Source organism: Phyllobates terribilis, unplaced genomic scaffold, assembly GCF_046119375.1.
Source record: "Phyllobates terribilis strain yellow unplaced genomic scaffold, ASM4611937v1 Scaffold_5__5_contigs__length_657084704, whole genome shotgun sequence".
NCBI classification, from domain to species: domain Eukaryota; kingdom Metazoa; phylum Chordata; class Amphibia; order Anura; family Dendrobatidae; genus Phyllobates; species Phyllobates terribilis.
Genome location: NW_027362765.1, coordinates 76308738 through 76330911, shown reverse-complemented (window position 1 = coordinate 76330911; position 22174 = coordinate 76308738). Strand labels below are relative to the sequence as shown.

Below are 22174 nucleotides of genomic sequence, written 5' to 3'. Positions count from 1 at the left end.
GGAAGATTTTAATTGTTAAGAGTGTGGTGTTGCCAATATTTTTATATATTGCGGTAGTATTTCCACCAGGATATATGTGTATGAGAAGCTTGAATAGAATTTTATTTGTTTTTTTGTGGAACTCGAAAATGGAGAGAGCTAGGAGAGAAATTTTGGTTAAAAGAGTGGAAAAAGGTGGTTTGGGTTTTCCGAATTTGGACGTGTTTTTTGGTGTGAATATCGTTGTGTTTGTTTTGAAAGTGATTAGGGCGGATGGAAAGTTTTCATCTATGTGTAGGTATTTATTTGGAGCGTATTTGTTTCGTTTAAAGTGGCAAGAAAGGGATTTGCGATGTCCGATTGCTTTTGAGGTGCCTGTATGGTATGTGTGGGTTTATAAGTTTTTGGTGAGGTATGAACTGTGTGATGCAGATGTGAGATTGCTGGAGAATAAGAAGGCTGTGTATAGGATGATTGAATGTAGAGAGGTAGAATGTGGAATAAATATGGTTAGGGGTGGTGATGTGCAGAAGGTTTGGAAGAAAGTGCGGATGAGTGGTATGACCAACAAACAGAGTGAAGTTGTGTGGCAGTCTTTACATGGAGTATTACCTGTGAGAGAGTTTCAGAGGAATAGAGGTTTGGTGAGGAGTGAAATGTGTCCAAGAAATGGCTGTGGTGGAAGGGAAAGTGTGTTGCATGTTTTTTGGAATTGCCAGTATGCTAGAGATGTGATTGGGAGAATGGGGCCTTTGTGTAAAGAATTGTGTGGTGTGAATTTGTTGTCTTTTGAGTTGTTTATGTTTGGTTTGGGAATATGTGATGGGACGAAGGAAAGAGTCTTGTGGTTGATGCTTGCATGTATAAAGGAAGTGTTATGGGATGTGAGGAATGTGTATGTGTTTAAAAGGAAGGAAATTGCTGTAAAGGATAGTGTGAAGGTGATTTTGGGGAAGATGTATGTGTGTTTCCTATGGGACAAAAAGAGGAGAGGGGAAGTGGATGCAGAGGGAATATGGAAAGTTAAAAAGTGGAGATATATTGTTAGTACCTCTTGATTTTTGTTATTGTTGTTTTGAAATATGAAATAAATATTTCCGATGATGATGGGGACAGCAAATTGCGTATTGGATTTGACGCAGCTGTTTTGATGGAATTTTCCTTTGTCTGGTTTTCATAGACTGTGGAATTTCCTCGTCTGAGGAGAAAAAAAAAAAAAAAAAAAAAAAAATCTGTTCTTATCAGTTTAATATCTGATACGTCCCCTATCTGGGGACCATATATTAAATGGATTTTTAGAACAGGGAGATGGAAAAAGAGCTTGCTCTGTCCACTCCACGCATTGACCTGGTATTGCAGTATCTCCAGGACCGGTGCACCCCTTCTTTAATGCAGTTTCTAAAATCAGAAAGAATTGAATTCAATGTTTTTTGTTCATTTTGCTTGTTTGTCGGATTTTGGGATGGACTCTTTGGCTCTGCTTTTCTTCTCCTCATTGGATTTTTCATGTTCAAAGTTGCAGAAGCCAGATTACAAGCTCATTTTGGTTCAACTTCAGCAACTGTGCATTGCATTGCCATGTAATGTGATGCAATGCTATCTTTCTAGCTCTCCCTTTTTACTTCCTTTTGGATAAACAGACATATTAGGCAAGCATTTTGGAGCTTTCACCTAAATAACTACAGGTGGTGAGATAAGCTGCACAATATAATTGACCTTTCAGTATATTGTTGCACACACACCATCTATTTAGCAAATGCCCTTGTTATCAACAGCAGCCTTTTAAACTCACCTGAGCTAACAGGTATGTGCGCTGGTTACTCTGCTGCGCTTAAAATTTCTTTTTTGGTTTGCTACAATGCCTTTTCTGAAACGTTGTCTCCTTCTGCTGGAACACTGACTTCTTTCATTTAATGCCTGCAGACTATAAAAGAGAACCCAACCCAAAAAGTTTGGTTGATTAGTCTGTGGCATTCTGTTAAACTGTTGCTTATGGCGGTCTCTGTGAGCTTCTCAGCGACATTCAGCCAGCCAGGTATCCTGCCTGCAGTAGATGGAATGTGGCAATGGAACGCTGGCTGCGCGTGTCATAATAGGCTCTGAGCCTTTATATACCTGTGCACAGCAGCAGCCACCTTCAGTCTGCTGCTGGACAGCCAGCAGCAGCAGCAGGAGAGGTATGTAATCAGGAGCCCTCCTGCTAAGGGTAGACAGCTGCTCGTTCCACCCCACCCCCCGCCTTAATTGGTTCTCCTCCCTTCCAACGGTGTTGAGGCGGGTGGGAACAGCAGGGGGTGAAGGTGCTGTGTTTAAAGAGGTGGAGTTATGCAGATCTAAAACGCGTGGATTGCAGCAGCAGCAAGCCGAAAAGTGCAGGCATGTAAGGGATCTAGAGGTTGACAACATGTCTTCTTAACGGGAGTCCAGGAGCTCATCTCCACAAATGGACTTTTTAGGATCCTTGGGTGGCTCCGTAGTTTGAAACCAATTCTGGTTATCGCTTCTCGGCCTTTTGGCTAAGATCAAGTGTAGTATCTGTTCTTATCAGTTTAATATCTGATACGTCCCCTATCTGGGGACCATATATTAAATGGATTTTTAGAACAGGGAGATGGAAAAAGAGCTTGCTCTGTCCACTCCACGCATTGACCTGGTATTGCAGTATCTCCAGGACCGGTGCACCCCTTCTTTAATGCAGTTTCTAAAATCAGAAAGAATTGAATTCAATGTTTTTTGTTCATTTTGCTTGTTTGTCGGATTTTGGGATGGACTCTTTGGCTCTGCTTTTCTTCTCCTCATTGGATTTTTCATGTTCAAAGTTGCAGAAGCCAGATTACAAGCTCATTTTGGTTCAACTTCAGCAACTGTGCATTGCATTGCCATGTAATGTGATGCAATGCTATCTTTCTAGCTCTCCCTTTTTACTTCCTTTTGGATAAACAGACATATTAGGCAAGCATTTTGGAGCTTTCACCTAAATAACTACAGGTGGTGAGATAAGCTGCACAATATAATTGACCTTTCAGTATATTGTTGCACACACACCATCTATTTAGCAAATGCCCTTGTTATCAACAGCAGCCTTTTAAACTCACCTGAGCTAACAGGTATGTGCGCTGGTTACTCTGCTGCGCTTAAAATTTCTTTTTTGGTTTGCTACAATGCCTTTTCTGAAACGTTGTCTCCTTCTGCTGGAACACTGACTTCTTTCATTTAATGCCTGCAGACTATAAAAGAGAACCCAACCCAAAAAGTTTGGTTGATTAGTCTGTGGCATTCTGTTAAACTGTTGCTTATGGCGGTCTCTGTGAGCTTCTCAGCGACATTCAGCCAGCCAGGTATCCTGCCTGCAGTAGATGGAATGTGGCAATGGAACGCTGGCTGCGCGTGTCATAATAGGCTCTGAGCCTTTATATACCTGTGCACAGCAGCAGCCACCTTCAGTCTGCTGCTGGACAGCCAGCAGCAGCAGCAGCAGGAGAGGTATGTAATCAGGAGCCCTCCTGCTAAGGGTAGACAGCTGCTCGTTCCACCCCACCCCCCGCCTTAATTGGTTCTCCTCCCTTCCAACGGTGTTGAGGCGGGTGGGAACAGCAGGGGGTGAAGGTGCTGTGTTTAAAGAGGTGGAGTTATGCAGATCTAAAACACGTGGATTGCAGCAGCAGCAAGCCGAAAAGTGCAGGCATGTAAGGGATCTAGAGGTTGACAACATGTCTTCTTAACGGGAGTCCAGGAGCTCATCTCCACAAATGGACTTTTTAGGATCCTTGGGTGGCTCCGTAGTTTGAAACCAATTCTGGTTATCGCTTCTCGGCCTTTTGGCTAAGATCAAGTGTAGTATCTGTTCTTATCAGTTTAATATCTGATACGTCCCCTATCTGGGGACCATATATTAAATGGATTTTTAGAACAGGGAGATGGAAAAAGAGCTTGCTCTGTCCACTCCACGCATTGACCTGGTATTGCAGTATCTCCAGGACCGGTGCACCCCTTCTTTAATGCAGTTTCTAAAATCAGAAAGAATTGAATTCAATGTTTTTTGTTCATTTTGCTTGTTTGTCGGATTTTGGGATGGACTCTTTGGCTCTGCTTTTCTTCTCCTCATTGGATTTTTCATGTTCAAAGTTGCAGAAGCCAGATTACAAGCTCATTTTGGTTCAACTTCAGCAACTGTGCATTGCATTGCCATGTAATGTGATGCAATGCTATCTTTCTAGCTCTCCCTTTTTACTTCCTTTTGGATAAACAGACATATTAGGCAAGCATTTTGGAGCTTTCACCTAAATAACTACAGGTGGTGAGATAAGCTGCACAATATAATTGACCTTTCAGTATATTGTTGCACACACACCATCTATTTAGCAAATGCCCTTGTTATCAACAGCAGCCTTTTAAACTCACCTGAGCTAACAGGTATGTGCGCTGGTTACTCTGCTGCGCTTAAAATTTCTTTTTTGGTTTGCTACAATGCCTTTTCTGAAACGTTGTCTCCTTCTGCTGGAACACTGACTTCTTTCATTTAATGCCTGCAGACTATAAAAGAGAACCCAACCCAAAAAGTTTGGTTGATTAGTCTGTGGCATTCTGTTAAACTGTTGCTTATGGCGGTCTCTGTGAGCTTCTCAGCGACATTCAGCCAGCCAGGTATCCTGCCTGCAGTAGATGGAATGTGGCAATGGAACGCTGGCTGCGCGTGTCATAATAGGCTCTGAGCCTTTATATACCTGTGCACAGCAGCAGCCACCTTCAGTCTGCTGCTGGACAGCCAGCAGCAGCAGCAGCAGGAGAGGTATGTAATCAGGAGCCCTCCTGCTAAGGGTAGACAGCTGCTCGTTCCACCCCACCCCCCGCCTTAATTGGTTCTCCTCCCTTCCAACGGTGTTGAGGCGGGTGGGAACAGCAGGGGGTGAAGGTGCTGTGTTTAAAGAGGTGGAGTTATGCAGATCTAAAACGCGTGGATTGCAGCAGCAGCAAGCCGAAAAGTGCAGGCATGTAAGGGATCTAGAGGTTGACAACATGTCTTCTTAACGGGAGTCCAGGAGCTCATCTCCACAAATGGACTTTTTAGGATCCTTGGGTGGCTCCGTAGTTTGAAACCAATTCTGGTTATCGCTTCTCGGCCTTTTGGCTCAGATCTGTAATGGGTCTAGTCATTTGGCTGTCTGTGCGTTAACTCTTGGCCCTGTGGCATCGCCATTTTATGGCTTAAGCCACTTGCTGCTATAAGGAGTTGGCCAGTAGACACGACTAGCGATAATGGGACGCATTCGATACGCTGGGCCCGGTGAGGCTCGAGTGAAGTTTGGAATCCAGATTGATGTGGAAGAAGGCAAAGAAGGAATCTTTACCCTCAGCTTCGTGGTGAAGGAGATTTTGTTTGGACTCCTTGAAGTGAAGAAGGAAGAAATCTTGTGCCTCCAGCAATTCAAAAGCAAGTATAATCTTGTATTTACTTCTATGGCTGTTTGCAACAATTTCTATGATTGTTTGAAAAAGAATCTGGACAATCAATATTTGGATGGGCTGACTTTTGTCATCTTGTATTGCTCCAAAGAGGTACCTCTGACTGTTTTCATGTACAACCCACATGTGGACTTGGCTTTGATTTATGCCTTTCTAAATAGGCACTGCTATATTACCAAGGTGGCAGTAAAAGTCATGAATGAGGAGGAACTATGGACCGGTAAATATCGTTTCATGGTCAAGTTCCGGGAAAGTCCTGATGAACCAGGGGGTATACATTATCCTCCATCAAATTTTTCCATTGGGAGTGAGCGGGGTTACCTGTTCTTCCCCAATGCGCCCAGGTTTTGTCGTCATTGTAGGAGGTATGGCCATACTCAGGAAGCATGCGACATCAGACAGATTATTTGCAGGAAGTGCAATGAGGTGGGTCATTCTTCCAATAATTGCAAAAATGAAATAGTCTGTAACCTCTGCGGAGAGAAGGGGCATGCCTTCAGAGACTGTATATTCCATCCTGGTTCATATGCGGGGGCAGCGGGAAGGGGAAGGAGAAGAAATGAATCTCCTGCACCCACAGCTACAACTCCGACTGCTCCAACTCCGACTGCTCCGATATCTACTCTGGCTTTCCTGGATGAGGAGGAGGCTCGGGTTGCTTTTCCAGAACTGGTTCGTGTGAATGTAAGAGGAAATATGGAGCTGGCACCTGAGCCACCGGTGCAGAGGGCCGCGTCTGTGGCTTCAGATGTCAGTGAGTCTGAGACGATAACTGATGATCGTATAGGCATGGAAGTGGCCCCGGTGGAGGATCTGGAGGCTGAAATTCCAGACATGATGGTTACATTGCAGGGGGAAGAGGAGTCTGATCTGACCAGAACACCGCATGTGGCCTGGAGCGATGTCGTTTCTGACCTTGAGGAGGAGGGAGGTCAGGGGGACTTTGACCCCCAGCGGCGGGATTATAGTTCAGATGAAGATGGAGGCGCTTCAGTGAAGAAAAAGAAGAAAACTGAACCATCCTTTTCCCCTTTAAGTGACTGCAGTGTGAGTCCAGCCCGGGTGTACCCTACTGCATCCGATCCCCAAGATGTGTCTTTTTTGGGGGAAGGCACAAACTACGATATCTGCACGTCCAGCGTCCTACCCCCAGAAGGGTTAGGATGATGTACAGGTGGGCATGTTGTCGTGACCTGCCACATCAAATTAATAGATGGGTGCCCAAGTTGCTCTCAGCATCTTGTCGCTAAATGTTCGGCTGATTAAATCTGAGTCGAGAAGAGTGGCAATTTTGGACTACTTGAGCAACTTGGATGCGGACGTATACTGTGTCCAGGAGTGTGGGATCTCCGATCCCTTAAGTGAAAATGCATGGCCTTTAGGTCAAAGTGTGTGATCTGGTTCTGTATGTAATAAAAATTGTGGGGTAGGTGTTTTGGTGAAGGGTTATAGTGTTAAGATAGAAAGTTACATGGTGGTGGAGGCGGGGAGGTGTGTAATATGTGAGTTAAATTGTAGGGGGTGGAGGGTGAGGGTGGTAAATATGTATGCACCAATAGATAAAGGGGAGAGGCTGGAAATTTTTGAGAAATTATGTTTTTTTTTATCTGGCAAAATGCCAATAATTTTTGTTGGAGATTTCAATTGTGTGACGGAGGGGGATAAGATGGATGTTACAGGTAAAAGACTCAAGAGTCTTGTGGTGGATTTTTCCTTACAGGATGCTGCGGAAGTTTTTTTAGGTAATCCACCTCCTGCGACCTATAAGGCCGACAGGGGAGGCATAGAGTCTAGAATAGACCGTATCTTCTTTTCTTCACAAAATGTTATTTGTAGGAATTTCCAGCAGGAAGATGTTCCCTTCTCTGACCATGTGTGTTTGAGGGCACGTCTAGAAGGTAAGATTTCCTTTGTATATGGTGGTGGCGTGTGGAAACTTAATGTGCGTTTGCTGGAAGATAATAGGATCATGCGTGATTTTAGGCGAATGTATGTTAGGTGGAGGGATAAAAAAAGTGATTTCAGGAATGTGCTTGAGTGGTGGGACTGGATGAAGAGTGAGATTGGTTTTTTCTTTAGAAAAAGGGGCAGGAGGAAAGCAGCAATGAATAGAGCAAAATTTAATGATTTAAGCTCTAGACTGGAGTGGCTGAGGAAGTTAAGGATGATTGGAGTGGATGTGGATGTTTTGATGTGTCAAGTGAAAGAAGAGATTAAGAAATATATTGAGGGTAAAGGGAAAGAAATTATTTACCGTTCTAAGATTGAACATTTGGAGAAAAATGAGAAATGCACAAGGTTTTTTTTCAAAAAAGTTTTTGGGAAGAAAGTAGATATGGATGAGGTGGTGAATGGTGATGGGGTGTGTGTGAGTGGGAAGGATGTGATGCAGGAGGTGGTGTTGTTTTATAAGGAGTTGTATGGGGAAAAATGGGTTGATGATAGGATGTTGACTGATGCTTTGGGGTGTTTAGAAGGTTGTTTGGGTGAGGATGAACGTGAAATATTGGATGATGTAATTGTGTTGGATGAAGTTAAAAAAGTGGTGATGTCTGCGAGTAAGAATAAAACACCTGGGAAGGATGGACTGCCCGTGGAGTTATATGTTAAGGAATGGGACACGATGGGAAATGACTTATTGGAGGTGTGCCAGTATATGTTCACGGAGAATATGTTGAGTGAATCTATGAGAGATGGGGTGGTGGTTTTGGTTCATAAGAAAGGTGATAAAAAGGATTTGGGGAATTGGAGGCCAATCACCCTTTTGAATGCAGACTATAAGGTGTTTAGTAAATTGTTGGCTAGTCGGATGCGGGAAGTGATTGGCGGTGTGGTGGATGAAGATCAAGTGTGTGCAGTGCCTGGGAGAAGTATGACTGAAAATTTGGTGTTGTTGCGTGATGTGATTGGGGATTGTATGAGTCGTAAGCAGAAATGTTTGTTGTTTTCGGTTGATTTTGAAAAAGCTTTTGACCGTGTGTCACATAGCTTTATGTTTAAGGTTTTGTCTAAGATGGGTTATTCCAGGAATTTTGTAAACTGTGTTAGGAGTTTGTATTGTAATGTTTCAAGTGAATTTTTGGTGAATGGGTGGTTGAGTGAGAAAGTGAGAATTAAATCAGGAGTGCGTCAGGGGTGCCCTATGTCCCCTTTTTTGTTTATTAATGTGATTGAAGTGTTGATGTGTATGGTTAGGAAGGATAAGGTTATGAGAGGTGTGATGATTCCTGGGAGTAATGGAAAGGATGTGAGAATTCTAGGTTACATGGATGATGTAGTGATTGTGAGTGAGAATATGGCTGCGATGAGTAGGGCAAGGTTGATATTAAGTTTGTTTTGTAGTGTCTCAGCTTTTAAGGTCAATTGGACTAAGAGTTCCTTTAAATGTTTTGGTGAGAGGAATGTATGGATGAATGGTGTGAGGTGTGAGGATGGTGCAATAAAGGTGCTTGGGATTAAGTTTAATGATGATTTGAAAGGAAATGAGAGTTGGGAAGATTGTGGGGTGAGAGTGGTGCGCAAGTTGAATTTTTGGCGAATGAGAGAATTAACTCTGACTGGGAAAGTTCTGATTATTAAGGCGGTTATTTTGCCTATTTTGTTGATTGTTGCGAATGTATATCCTGCTGCTTTTAAGAAAATTAGGAAAACTGAGAAATTCATCTTTAATTTTCTTTGGGGAAGTCGCATGGAGAAATTGAAACGGGAATATGTCTATAAGTTATGTGTAAATGGTGGTTTGGATTTTCCAAATATTGATTTCTTTTTAGGGATTAGTTACGTGAAAATGGTGGTGGTGGTTCTAGGGAAAAGTAATAAGTGTGCTTATATGATGAAGTATTCGGCTGGATGGATGCTTTATGGCTTAAAGTGGGTCAAAAGGGATGCTAGAGTGCCTGTTGCTTTTAAGTGTCCTGTATGGTATGGTTGTGTTGAGAATTTTGTAAGGAAGTATGATTTGTTGTCCGTTAACATGAGTGATTTTAGGCAAAAGAAGAAAGTCATTAGGATGGTGCGTGAGCGTGAGGTGGTATGTAATATCAATGGGTTGAGAGGGGAGGAAGTAACCGAGATGTGGAGAAAATTAAGTATAGATGGTGTGACTAACAGACAGAGAGATATCGCTTGGATGATATTGCATGACATTTTGCCTGTTAGAGATGTGCAAAAGAAGAGGGATTTAGTTAAATCTGAGGTATGCCCGAGGGATGGATGTGGTTTGAGAGAGCATGTTAGACATATGGTATGGGATTGTGATTTTGCATATGATGTATGGAAGGGTATAGGGGGACTTTGCAAGGAATTGGTGGGTGTAAAGTATGTTAATTGGAAACTTGCTATGTTTGGGATGGGTGCATGTAGTAGAATTAAGGATAGGATTTTATGGTTGTTGGTGGTGTGTGTAATTGAAAGTTTGTGGGATGCGAGGAATTTGTTAGTTTTTAAAAGGAAGAAAATGTCAGTTAATGAATGTTTGAGATTGATTCTGTCACGTATGTATGTAATATACCTCTGGGATCAGGAACGTGGAAGTATTATAGATGCTGAAGGGATCTGGAAGTTTAAAAAGTGGAGGTTTTTGGTAAAGTTTAATTAGTAGTGTATAATGTACCTGATGATAAGGTTTGGTTTTATTTTTGATTATATACCAAGTGTGATGAAAGGCTAAGTGTCAATGAAAGGCTTTTGTAAGTCGAATTGATTGAGCTTATGCTCCGGCCTATCTGATTTGGTTTAAAAAAAAAAAGAAAGAAAAAAAAAAAAAAAATCTGTTCTTATCAGTTTAATATCTGATACGTCCCCTATCTGGGGACCATATATTAAATGGATTTTTAGAACAGGGAGATGGAAAAAGAGCTTGCTCTGTCCACTCCACGCATTGACCTGGTATTGCAGTATCTCCAGGACCGGTGCACCCCTTCTTTAATGCAGTTTCTAAAATCAGAAAGAATTGAATTCAATGTTTTTTGTTCATTTTGCTTGTTTGTCGGATTTTGGGATGGACTCTTTGGCTCTGCTTTTCTTCTCCTCATTGGATTTTTCATGTTCAAAGTTGCAGAAGCCAGATTACAAGCTCATTTTGGTTCAACTTCAGCAACTGTGCATTGCATTGCCATGTAATGTGATGCAATGCTATCTTTCTAGCTCTCCCTTTTTACTTCCTTTTGGATAAACAGACATATTAGGCAAGCATTTTGGAGCTTTCACCTAAATAACTACAGGTGGTGAGATAAGCTGCACAATATAATTGACCTTTCAGTATATTGTTGCACACACACCATCTATTTAGCAAATGCCCTTGTTATCAACAGCAGCCTTTTAAACTCACCTGAGCTAACAGGTATGTGCGCTGGTTACTCTGCTGCGCTTAAAATTTCTTTTTTGGTTTGCTACAATGCCTTTTCTGAAACGTTGTCTCCTTCTGCTGGAACACTGACTTCTTTCATTTAATGCCTGCAGACTATAAAAGAGAACCCAACCCAAAAAGTTTGGTTGATTAGTCTGTGGCATTCTGTTAAACTGTTGCTTATGGCGGTCTCTGTGAGCTTCTCAGCGACATTCAGCCAGCCAGGTATCCTGCCTGCAGTAGATGGAATGTGGCAATGGAACGCTGGCTGCGCGTGTCATAATAGGCTCTGAGCCTTTATATACCTGTGCACAGCAGCAGCCACCTTCAGTCTGCTGCTGGACAGCCAGCAGCAGCAGCAGCAGGAGAGGTATGTAATCAGGAGCCCTCCTGCTAAGGGTAGACAGCTGCTCGTTCCACCCCACCCCCCGCCTTAATTGGTTCTCCTCCCTTCGAACGGTGTTGAGGCGGGTGGGAACAGCAGGGGGTGAAGGTGCTGTGTTTAAAGAGGTGGAGTTATGCAGATCTAAAACGCGTGGATTGCAGCAGCAGCAAGCCGAAAAGTGCAGGCATGTAAGGGATCTAGAGGTTGACAACATGTCTTCTTAACGGGAGTCCAGGAGCTCATCTCCACAAATGGACTTTTTAGGATCCTTGGGTGGCTCCGTAGTTTGAAACCAATTCTGGTTATCGCTTCTCGGCCTTTTGGCTAAGATCAAGTGTAGTATCTGTTCTTATCAGTTTAATATCTGATACGTCCCCTATCTGGGGACCATATATTAAATGGATTTTTAGAACAGGGAGATGGAAAAAGAGCTTGCTCTGTCCACTCCACGCATTGACCTGGTATTGCAGTATCTCCAGGACCGGTGCACCCTTTCTTTAATGCAGTTTCTAAAATCAGAAAGAATTGAATTCAATGTTTTTTGTTCATTTTGCTTGTTTGTCGGATTTTGGGATGGACTCTTTGGCTCTGCTTTTCTTCTCCTCATTGGATTTTTCATGTTCAAAGTTGCAGAAGCCAGATTACAAGCTCATTTTGGTTCAACTTCAGCAACTGTGCATTGCATTGCCATGTAATGTGATGCAATGCTATCTTTCTAGCTCTCCCTTTTTACTTCCTTTTGGATAAACAGACATATTAGGCAAGCATTTTGGAGCTTTCACCTAAATAACTACAGGTGGTGAGATAAGCTGCACAATATAATTGACCTTTCAGTATATTGTTGCACACACACCATCTATTTAGCAAATGCCCTTGTTATCAACAGCAGCCTTTTAAACTCACCTGAGCTAACAGGTATGTGCGCTGGTTACTCTGCTGCGCTTAAAATTTCTTTTTTGGTTTGCTACAATGCCTTTTCTGAAACGTTGTCTCCTTCTGCTGGAACACTGACTTCTTTCATTTAATGCCTGCAGACTATAAAAGAGAACCCAACCCAAAAAGTTTGGTTGATTAGTCTGTGGCATTCTGTTAAACTGTTGCTTATGGCGGTCTCTGTGAGCTTCTCAGCGACATTCAGCCAGCCAGGTATCCTGCCTGCAGTAGATGGAATGTGGCAATGGAACGCTGGCTGCGCGTGTCATAATAGGCTCTGAGCCTTTATATACCTGTGCACAGCAGCAGCCACCTTCAGTCTGCTGCTGGACAGCCAGCAGCAGCAGCAGCAGCAGGAGAGGTATGTAATCAGGAGCCCTCCTGCTAAGGGTAGACAGCTGCTCGTTCCACCCCACCCCCCGCCTTAATTGGTTCTCCTCCCTTCCAACGGTGTTGAGGCGGGTGGGAACAGCAGGGGGTGAAGGTGCTGTGTTTAAAGAGGTGGAGTTATGCAGATCTAAAACGCGTGGATTGCAGCAGCAGCAAGCCGAAAAGTGCAGGCATGTAAGGGATCTAGAGGTTGACAACATGTCTTCTTAACGGGAGTCCAGGAGCTCATCTCCACAAATGGACTTTTTAGGATCCTTGGGTGGCTCCGTAGTTTGAAACCAATTCTGGTTATCGCTTCTCGGCCTTTTGGCTAAGATCAAGTGTAGTATCTGTTCTTATCAGTTTAATATCTGATACGTCCCCTATCTGGGGACCATATATTAAATGGATTTTTAGAACAGGGAGATGGAAAAAGAGCTTGCTCTGTCCACTCCACGCATTGACCTGGTATTGCAGTATCTCCAGGACCGGTGCACCCCTTCTTTAATGCAGTTTCTAAAATCAGAAAGAATTGAATTCAATGTTTTTTGTTCATTTTGCTTGTTTGTCGGATTTTGGGATGGACTCTTTGGCTCTGCTTTTCTTCTCCTCATTGGATTTTTCATGTTCAAAGTTGCAGAAGCCAGATTACAAGCTCATTTTGGTTCAACTTCAGCAACTGTGCATTGCATTGCCATGTAATGTGATGCAATGCTATCTTTCTAGCTCTCCCTTTTTACTTCCTTTTGGATAAACAGACATATTAGGCAAGCATTTTGGAGCTTTCACCTAAATAACTACAGGTGGTGAGATAAGCTGCACAATATAATTGACCTTTCAGTATATTGTTGCACACACACCATCTATTTAGCAAATGCCCTTGTTATCAACAGCAGCCTTTTAAACTCACCTGAGCTAACAGGTATGTGCGCTGGTTACTCTGCTGCGCTTAAAATTTCTTTTTTGGTTTGCTACAATGCCTTTTCTGAAACGTTGTCTCCTTCTGCTGGAACACTGACTTCTTTCATTTAATGCCTGCAGACTATAAAAGAGAACCCAACCCAAAAAGTTTGGTTGATTAGTCTGTGGCATTCTGTTAAACTGTTGCTTATGGCGGTCTCTGTGAGCTTCTCAGCGACATTCAGCCAGCCAGGTATCCTGCCTGCAGTGGATGGAATGTGGCAATGGAACGCTGGCTGCGCGTGTCATAATAGGCTCTGAGCCTTTATATACCTGTGCACAGCAGCAGCCACCTTCAGTCTGCTGCTGGACAGCCAGCAGCAGCAGCAGCAGGAGAGGTATGTAATCAGGAGCCCTCCTGCTAAGGGTAGACAGCTGCTCGTTCCACCCCACCCCCCGCCTTAATTGGTTCTCCTCCCTTCCAACGGTGTTGAGGCGGGTGGGAACAGCAGGGGGTGAAGGTGCTGTGTTTAAAGAGGTGGAGTTATGCAGATCTAAAATGCGTGGATTGCAGCAGCAGCAAGCCGAAAAGTGCAGGCATGTAAGGGATCTAGAGGTTGACAACATGTCTTCTTAACGGGAGTCCAGGAGCTCATCTCCACAAATGGACTTTTTAGGATCCTTGGGTGGCTCCGTAGTTTGAAACCAATTCTGGTTATCGCTTCTCGGCCTTTTGGCTAAGATCAAGTGTAGTATCTGTTCTTATCAGTTTAATATCTGATACGTCCCCTATCTGGGGACCATATATTAAATGGATTTTTAGAACAGGGAGATGGAAAAAGAGCTTGCTCTGTCCACTCCACGCATTGACCTTGTATTGCAGTATCTCCAGGACCGGTGCACCCCTTCTTTAATGCAGTTTCTAAAATCAGAAAGAATTGAATTCAATGTTTTTTGTTCATTTTGCTTGTTTGTCGGATTTTGGGATGGACTCTTTGGCTCTGCTTTTCTTCTCCTCATTGGATTTTTCATGTTCAAAGTTGCAGAAGCCAGATTACAAGCTCATTTTGGTTCAACTTCAGCAACTGTGCATTGCATTGCCATGTAATGTGATGCAATGCTATCTTTCTAGCTCTCCCTTTTTACTTCCTTTTGGATAAACAGACATATTAGGCAAGCATTTTGGAGCTTTCACCTAAATAACTACAGGTGGTGAGATAAGCTGCACAATATAATTGACCTTTCAGTATATTGTTGCACACACACCATCTATTTAGCAAATGCCCTTGTTATCAACAGCAGCCTTTTAAACTCACCTGAGCTAACAGGTATGTGCGCTGGTTACTCTGCTGCGCTTAAAATTTCTTTTTTGGTTTGCTACAATGCCTTTTCTGAAACGTTGTCTCCTTCTGCTGGAACACTGACTTCTTTCATTTAATGCCTGCAGACTATAAAAGAGAACCCAACCCAAAAAGTTTGGTTGATTAGTCTGTGGCATTCTGTTAAACTGTTGCTTATGGCGGTCTCTGTGAGCTTCTCAGCGACATTCAGCCAGCCAGGTATCCTGCCTGCAGTAGATGGAATGTGGCAATGGAACGCTGGCTGCGCGTGTCATAATAGGCTCTGAGCCTTTATATACCTGTGCACAGCAGAAGCCACCTTCAGTCTGCTGCTGGACAGCCAGCAGCAGCAGCAGCAGGAGAGGTATGTAATCAGGAGCCCTCCTGCTAAGGGTAGACAGCTGCTCGTTCCACCCCACCCCCCGCCTTAATTGGTTCTCCTCCCTTCCAACGGTGTTGAGGCGGGTGGGAACAGCAGGGGGTGAAGGTGCTGTGTTTAAAGAGGTGGAGTTATGCAGATCTAAAACGCGTGGATTGCAGCAGCAGCAAGCCGAAAAGTGCAGGCATGTAAGGGATCTAGAGGTTGACAACATGTCTTCTTAACGGGAGTCCAGGAGCTTATCTCCACAAATGGACTTTTTAGGATCCTTGGGTGGCTCCGTAGTTTGAAACCAATTCTGGTTATCGCTTCTCGGCCTTTTGGCTAAGATCAAGTGTAGTATCTGTTCTTATCAGTTTAATATCTGATACGTCCCCTATCTGGGGACCATATATTAAATGGATTTTTAGAACAGGGAGATGGAAAAAGAGCTTGCTCTGTCCACTCCACGCATTGACCTGGTATTGCAGTATCTCCAGGACCGGTGCACCCCTTCTTTAATGCAGTTTCTAAAATCAGAAAGAATTGAATTCAATGTTTTTTGTTCATTTTGCTTGTTTGTCGGATTTTGGGATGGACTCTTTGGCTCTGCTTTTCTTCTCCTCATTGGATTTTTCATGTTCAAAGTTGCAGAAGCCAGATTACAAGCTCATTTTGGTTCAACTTCAGCAACTGTGCATTGCATTGCCATGTAATGTGATGCAATGCTATCTTTCTAGCTCTCCCTTTTTACTTCCTTTTGGATAAACAGACATATTAGGCAAGCATTTTGGAGCTTTCACCTAAATAACTACAGGTGGTGAGATAAGCTGCACAATATAATTGACCTTTCAGTATATTGTTGCACACACACCATCTATTTAGCAAATGCCCTTGTTATCAACAGCAGCCTTTTAAACTCACCTGAGCTAACAGGTATGTGCGCTGGTTACTCTGCTGCGCTTAAAATTTCTTTTTTGGTTTGCTACAATGCCTTTTCTGAAACGTTGTCTCCTTCTGCTGGAACACTGACTTCTTTCATTTAATGCCTGCAGACTATAAAAGAGAACCCAACCCAAAAAGTTTGGTTGATTAGTCTGTGGCATTCTGTTAAACTGTTGCTTATGGCGGTCTCTGTGAGCTTCTCAGCGACATTCAGCCAGCCAGGTATCCTGCCTGCAGTAGATGGAATGTGGCAATGGAACGCTGGCTGCGCGTGTCATAATAGGCTCTGAGCCTTTATATACCTGTGCACAGCAGCAGCCACCTTCAGTCTGCTGCTGGACAGCCAGCAGCAGCAGCAGCAGGAGAGGTATGTAATCAGGAGCCCTCCTGCTAAGGGTAGACAGCTGCTCGTTCCACCCCACCCAACGCCTTAATTGGTTCTCCTCCCTTCCAACGGTGTTGAGGCGGGTGGGAACAGCAGGGGGTGAAGGTGCTGTGTTTAAAGAGGTGGAGTTATGCAGATCTAAAACGCGTGGATTGCAGCAGCAGCAAGCCGAAAAGTGCAGGCATGTAAGGGATCTAGAGGTTGACAACATGTCTTCTTAACGGGAGTCCAGGAGCTCATCTCCACAAATGGACTTTTTAGGATCCTTGGGTGGCTCCGTAGTTTGAAACCAATTCTGGTTATCGCTTCTCGGCCTTTTGGCTAAGATCAAGTGTAGTATCTGTTCTTATCAGTTTAATATCTGATACGTCCCCTATCTGGGGACCATATATTAAATGGATTTTTAGAACAGGGAGATGGAAAAAGAGCTTGCTCTGTCCACTCCACGCATTGACCTGGTATTGCAGTATCTCCAGGACCGGTGCACCCCTTCTTTAATGCAGTTTCTAAAATCAGAAAGAATTGAATTCAATGTTTTTTGTTCATTTTGCTTGTTTGTCGGATTTTGGGATGGACTCTTTGGCTCTGCTTTTCTTCTCCTCATTGGATTTTTCATGTTCAAAGTTGCAGAAGCCAGATTACAAGCTCATTTTGGTTCAACTTCAGCAACTGTGCATTGCATTGCCATGTAATGTGATGCAATGCTATCTTTCTAGCTCTCCCTTTTTACTTCCTTTTGGATAAACAGACATATTAGGCAAGCATTTTGGAGCTTTCACCTAAATAACTACAGGTGGTGAGATAAGCTGCACAATATAATTGACCTTTCAGTATATTGTTGCACACACACCATCTATTTAGCAAATGCCCTTGTTATCAACAGCAGCCTTTTAAACTCACCTGAGCTAACAGGTATGTGCGCTGGTTACTCTGCTGCGCTTAAAATTTCTTTTTTGGTTTGCTACAATGCCTTTTCTGAAACGTTGTCTCCTTCTGCTGGAACACTGACTTCTTTCATTTAATGCCTGCAGACTATAAAAGAGAACCCAACCCAAAAGTTTGGTTGATTAGTCTGTGGCATTCTGTTAAACTGTTGCTTATGGCGGTCTCTGTGAGCTTCTCAGCGACATTCAGCCAGCCAGGTATCCTGCCTGCAGTAGATGGAATGTGGCAATGGAACGCTGGCTGCGCGTGTCATAATAGGCTCTGAGCCTTTATATACCTGTGCACAGCAGCAGCCACCTTCAGTCTGCTGCTGGACAGCCAGCAGCAGCAGCAGCAGGAGAGGTATGTAATCAGGAGCCCTCCTGCTAAGGGTAGACAGCTGCTCGTTCCACCCCACCCCCCGCCTTAATTGGTTCTCCTCCCTTCCAACGGTGTTGAGGCGGGTGGGAACAGCAGGGGGTGAAGGTGCTGTGTTTAAAGAGGTGGAGTTATGCAGATCTAAAACGCGTGGATTGCAGCAGCAGCAAGCCGAAAAGTGCAGGCATGTAAGGGATCTAGAGGTTGACAACATGTCTTCTTAACGGGAGTCCAGGAGCTCATCTCCACAAATGGACTTTTCAGGATCCTTGGGTGGCTCCGTAGTTTGAAACCAATTCTGGTTATCGCTTCTCGGCCTTTTGGCTAAGATCAAGTGTAGTATCTGTTCTTATCAGTTTAATATCTGATACGTCCCCTATCTGGGGACCATATATTAAATGGATTTTTAGAACAGGGAGATGGAAAAAGAGCTTGCTCTGTCCACTCCACGCATTGACCTGGTATTGCAGTATCTCCAGGACCGGTGCACCCCTTCTTTAATGCAGTTTCTAAAATCAGAAAGAATTGAATTCAATGTTTTTTGTTCATTTTGCTTGTTTGTCGGATTTTGGGATGGACTCTTTGGCTTTGCTTTTCTTCTCCTCATTGGATTTTTCATGTTCAAAGTTGCAGAAGCCAGATTACAAGCTCATTTTGGTTCAACTTCAGCAACTGTGCATTGCATTGCCATGTAATGTGATGCAATGCTATCTTTCTAGCTCTCCCTTTTTACTTCCTTTTGGATAAACAGACATATTAGGCAAGCATTTTGGAGCTTTCACCTAAATAACTACAGGTGGTGAGATAAGCTGCACAATATAATTGACCTTTCAGTATATTGTTGCACACACACCATCTATTTAGCAAATGCCCTTGTTATCAACAGCAGCCTTTTAAACTCACCTGAGCTAACAGGTATGTGCGCTGGTTACTCTGCTGCGCTTAAAATTTCTTTTTTGGTTTGCTACAATGCCTTTTCTGAAACGTTGTCTCCTTCTGCTGGAACACTGACTTCTTTCATTTAATGCCTGCAGACTATAAAAGAGAACCCAACCCAAAAAGTTTGGTTGATTAGTCTGTGGCATTCTGTTAAACTGTTGCTTATGGCGGTCTCTGTGAGCTTCTCAGCGACATTCAGCCAGCCAGGTATCCTGCCTGCAGTAGATGGAATGTGGCAATGGAACGCTGGCTGCGCGTGTCATAATAGGCTCTGAGCCTTTATATACCTGTGCACAGCAGCAGCCACCTTCAGTCTGCTGCTGGACAGCCAGCAGCAGCAGCAGCAGGAGAGGTATGTAATCAGGAGCCCTCCTGCTAAGGGTAGACAGCTGCTCGTTCCACCCCACCCCCCGCCTTAATTGGTTCTCCTCCCTTCCAACGGTGTTGAGGCGGGTGGGAACAGCAGGGGGTGAAGGTGCTGTGTTTAAAGAGGTGGAGTTATGCAGATCTAAAACGCGTGGATTGCAGCAGCAGCAAGCCGAAAAGTGCAGGCATGTAAGGGATCTAGAGGTTGACAACATGTCTTCTTAACGGGAGTCCAGGAGCTCATCTCCACAAATGGACTTTTCAGGATCCTTGGGTGGCTCCGTAGTTTGAAACCAATTCTGGTTATCGCTTCTCGGCCTTTTGGCTAAGATCAAGTGTAGTATCTGTTCTTATCAGTTTAATATCTGATACGTCCCCTATCTGGGGACCATATATTAAATGGATTTTTAGAACAGGGAGATGGAAAAAGAGCTTGCTCTGTCCACTCCACGCATTGACCTGGTATTGCAGTATCTCCAGGACCGGTGCACCCCTTCTTTAATGCAGTTTCTAAAATCAGAAAGAATTGAATTCAATGTTTTTTGTTCATTTTGCTTGTTTGTCGGATTTTGGGATGGACTCTTTGGCTTTGCTTTTCTTCTCCTCATTGGATTTTTCATGTTCAAAGTTGCAGAAGCCAGATTACAAGCTCATTTTGGTTCAACTTCAGCAACTGTGCATTGCATTGCCATGTAATGTGATGCAATGCTATCTTTCTAGCTCTCCCTTTTTACTTCCTTTTGGATAAACAGACATATTAGGCAAGCATTTTGGAGCTTTCACCTAAATAACTACAGGTGGTGAGATAAGCTGCACAATATAATTGACCTTTCAGTATATTGTTGCACACACACCATCTATTTAGCAAATGCCCTTGTTATCAACAGCAGCCTTTTAAACTCACCTGAGCTAACAGGTATGTGCGCTGGTTACTCTGCTGCGCTTAAAATTTCTTTTTTGGTTTGCTACAATGCCTTTTCTGAAACGTTGTCTCCTTCTGCTGGAACACTGACTTCTTTCATTTAATGCCTGCAGACTATAAAAGAGAACCCAACCCAAAAAGTTTGGTTGATTAGTCTGTGGCATTCTGTTAAACTGTTGCTTATGGCGGTCTCTGTGAGCTTCTCAGCGACATTCAGCCAGCCAGGTATCCTGCCTGCAGTAGATGGAATGTGGCAATGGAACGCTGGCTGCGCGTGTCATAATAGGCTCTGAGCCTTTATATACCTGTGCACAGCAGCAGCCACCTTCAGTCTGCTGCTGGACAGCCAGCAGCAGCAGCAGCAGGAGAGGTATGTAATCAGGAGCCCTCCTGCTAAGGGTAGACAGCTGCTCGTTCCACCCCACCCCCCGCCTTAATTGGTTCTCCTCCCTTCCAACGGTGTTGAGGCGGGTGGGAACAGCAGGGGGTGAAGGTGCTGTGTTTAAAGAGGTGGAGTTATGCAGATCTAAAACGCGTGGATTGCAGCAGCAGCAAGCCGAAAAGTGCAGGCATGTAAGGGATCTAGAGGTTGACAACATGTCTTCTTAACGGGAGTCCAGGAGCTCATCTCCACAAATGGACTTTTCAGGATCCTTGGGTGGCTCCGTAGTTTGAAACCAATTCTGGTTATCGCTTCTCGGCCTTTTGGCTAAGATCAAGTGTAGTATCTGTTCTTATCAGTTTAATATCTGATACGTACCCTATCTGGGGACCATATATTAAATGGATTTTTAGAACAGGGAGATGGAAAAAGAGCTTGCTCTGTCCACTCCACGCATTGACCTGGTATTGCAGTATCTCCAGGACCGGTGCACCCCTTCTTTAATGCAGTTTCTAAAATCAGAAAGAATTGAATTCAATGTTTTTTGTTCATTTTGCTTGTTTGTCGGATTTTGGGATGGACTCTTTGGCTTTGCTTTTCTTCTCCTCATTGGATTTTTCATGTTCAAAGTTGCAGAAGCCAGATTACAAGCTCATTTTGGTTCAACTTCAGCAACTGTGCATTGCATTGCCATGTAATGTGATGCAATGCTATCTTTCTAGCTCTCCCTTTTTACTTCCTTTTGGATAAACAGACATATTAGGCAAGCATTTTGGAGCTTTCGCCTAAATAACTACAGGTGGTGAGATAAGCTGCACAATATAATTGACCTTTCAGTATATTGTTGCACACACACCATCTATTTAGCAAATGCCCTTGTTATCAACAGCAGCCTTTTAAACTCACCTGAGCTAACAGGTATGTGCGCTGGTTACTCTGCTGCGCTTAAAATTTCTTTTTTGGTTTGCTACAATGCCTTTTCTGAAACGTTGTCTCCTTCTGCTGGAACACTGACTTCTTTCATTTAATGCCTGCAGACTATAAAAGAGAACCCAACCCAAAAAGTTTGGTTGATTAGTCTGTGGCATTCTGTTAAACTGTTGCTTATGGCGGTCTCTGTGAGCTTCTCAGCGACATTCAGCCAGCCAGGTATCCTGCCTGCAGTAGATGGAATGTGGCAATGGAACGCTGGCTGCGCGTGTCATAATAGGCTCTGAGCCTTTATATACCTGTGCACAGCAGCAGCCACCTTCAGTCTGCTGCTGGACAGCCAGCAGCAGCAGCAGCAGGAGAGGTATGTAATCAGGAGCCCTCCTGCTAAGGGTAGACAGCTGCTCGTTCCACCCCACCCCCCACCTTAATTGGTTCTCCTCCCTTCCAACGGTGTTGAGGCGGGTGGGAACAGCAGGGGGTGAAGGTGCTGTGTTTAAAGAGGTGGAGTTATGCAGATCTAAAACGCGTGGATTGCAGCAGCAGCAAGCCGAAAAGTGCAGGCATGTAAGGGATCTAGAGGTTGACAACATGTCTTCTTAACGGGAGTCCAGGAGCTCATCTCCACAAATGGACTTTTCAGGATCCTTGGGTGGCTCCGTAGTTTGAAACCAATTCTGGTTATCGCTTCTCGGCCTTCTGGCTAAGATCAAGTGTAGTATCTGTTCTTATCAGTTTAATATCTGATACGTCCCCTATCTGGGGACCATATATTAAATGGATTTTTAGAACAGGGAGATGGAAAAAGAGCTTGCTCTGTCCACTCCACGCATTGACCTGGTATTACAGTATCTCCAGGACCGGTGCACCCCTTCTTTAATGCAGTTTCTAAAATCAGAAAGAATTGAATTCAATGTTTTTTGTTCATT

The 22174-nt window shown here is 43.8% G+C and overlaps 13 non-coding genes across 13 annotated transcripts; all 13 read left to right on the top strand.

Moving 5' to 3' along the window:
• The first annotated feature begins 1167 nt into the window (after positions 1–1167).
• On the top strand, positions 1168–1363 carry LOC141150664 (U2 spliceosomal RNA). Its single transcript, XR_012246803.1, has one exon. It is a non-coding gene; the product is annotated as a U2 spliceosomal RNA (small nuclear RNA).
• A 1112-nt stretch (positions 1364–2475) lies between these two features.
• On the top strand, positions 2476–2666 carry LOC141148983 (U2 spliceosomal RNA). Its single transcript, XR_012245298.1, has one exon. It is a non-coding gene; the product is annotated as a U2 spliceosomal RNA (small nuclear RNA).
• A 1115-nt stretch (positions 2667–3781) lies between these two features.
• LOC141148971 (U2 spliceosomal RNA) lies at positions 3782–3972 on the top strand. Its single transcript, XR_012245287.1, has one exon. It is a non-coding gene; the product is annotated as a U2 spliceosomal RNA (small nuclear RNA).
• A 6192-nt stretch (positions 3973–10164) lies between these two features.
• On the top strand, positions 10165–10363 carry LOC141150633 (U2 spliceosomal RNA). Its single transcript, XR_012246780.1, has one exon. It is a non-coding gene; the product is annotated as a U2 spliceosomal RNA (small nuclear RNA).
• Positions 10364–11478: 1115 nt separating this feature from the next.
• On the top strand, positions 11479–11669 carry LOC141274250 (U2 spliceosomal RNA). Its single transcript, XR_012322534.1, has one exon. It is a non-coding gene; the product is annotated as a U2 spliceosomal RNA (small nuclear RNA).
• Positions 11670–12787: 1118 nt separating this feature from the next.
• Positions 12788–12978, top strand: LOC141148959 (U2 spliceosomal RNA). The gene has a single exon (XR_012245276.1). It is a non-coding gene; the product is annotated as a U2 spliceosomal RNA (small nuclear RNA).
• Positions 12979–14093: 1115 nt separating this feature from the next.
• On the top strand, positions 14094–14284 carry LOC141149997 (U2 spliceosomal RNA). The gene has a single exon (XR_012246271.1). It is a non-coding gene; the product is annotated as a U2 spliceosomal RNA (small nuclear RNA).
• A 1115-nt stretch (positions 14285–15399) lies between these two features.
• LOC141275625 (U2 spliceosomal RNA) lies at positions 15400–15590 on the top strand. Its single transcript, XR_012323856.1, has one exon. It is a non-coding gene; the product is annotated as a U2 spliceosomal RNA (small nuclear RNA).
• A 1115-nt stretch (positions 15591–16705) lies between these two features.
• LOC141275613 (U2 spliceosomal RNA) lies at positions 16706–16896 on the top strand. Its single transcript, XR_012323845.1, has one exon. It is a non-coding gene; the product is annotated as a U2 spliceosomal RNA (small nuclear RNA).
• Positions 16897–18010: 1114 nt separating this feature from the next.
• LOC141275601 (U2 spliceosomal RNA) lies at positions 18011–18201 on the top strand. The gene has a single exon (XR_012323834.1). It is a non-coding gene; the product is annotated as a U2 spliceosomal RNA (small nuclear RNA).
• Positions 18202–19316: 1115 nt separating this feature from the next.
• LOC141275590 (U2 spliceosomal RNA) lies at positions 19317–19507 on the top strand. Its single transcript, XR_012323823.1, has one exon. It is a non-coding gene; the product is annotated as a U2 spliceosomal RNA (small nuclear RNA).
• Positions 19508–20622: 1115 nt separating this feature from the next.
• LOC141149907 (U2 spliceosomal RNA) lies at positions 20623–20813 on the top strand. Its single transcript, XR_012246186.1, has one exon. It is a non-coding gene; the product is annotated as a U2 spliceosomal RNA (small nuclear RNA).
• A 1115-nt stretch (positions 20814–21928) lies between these two features.
• On the top strand, positions 21929–22119 carry LOC141149826 (U2 spliceosomal RNA). Its single transcript, XR_012246110.1, has one exon. It is a non-coding gene; the product is annotated as a U2 spliceosomal RNA (small nuclear RNA).
• Positions 22120–22174: the final 55 nt, after the last annotated feature.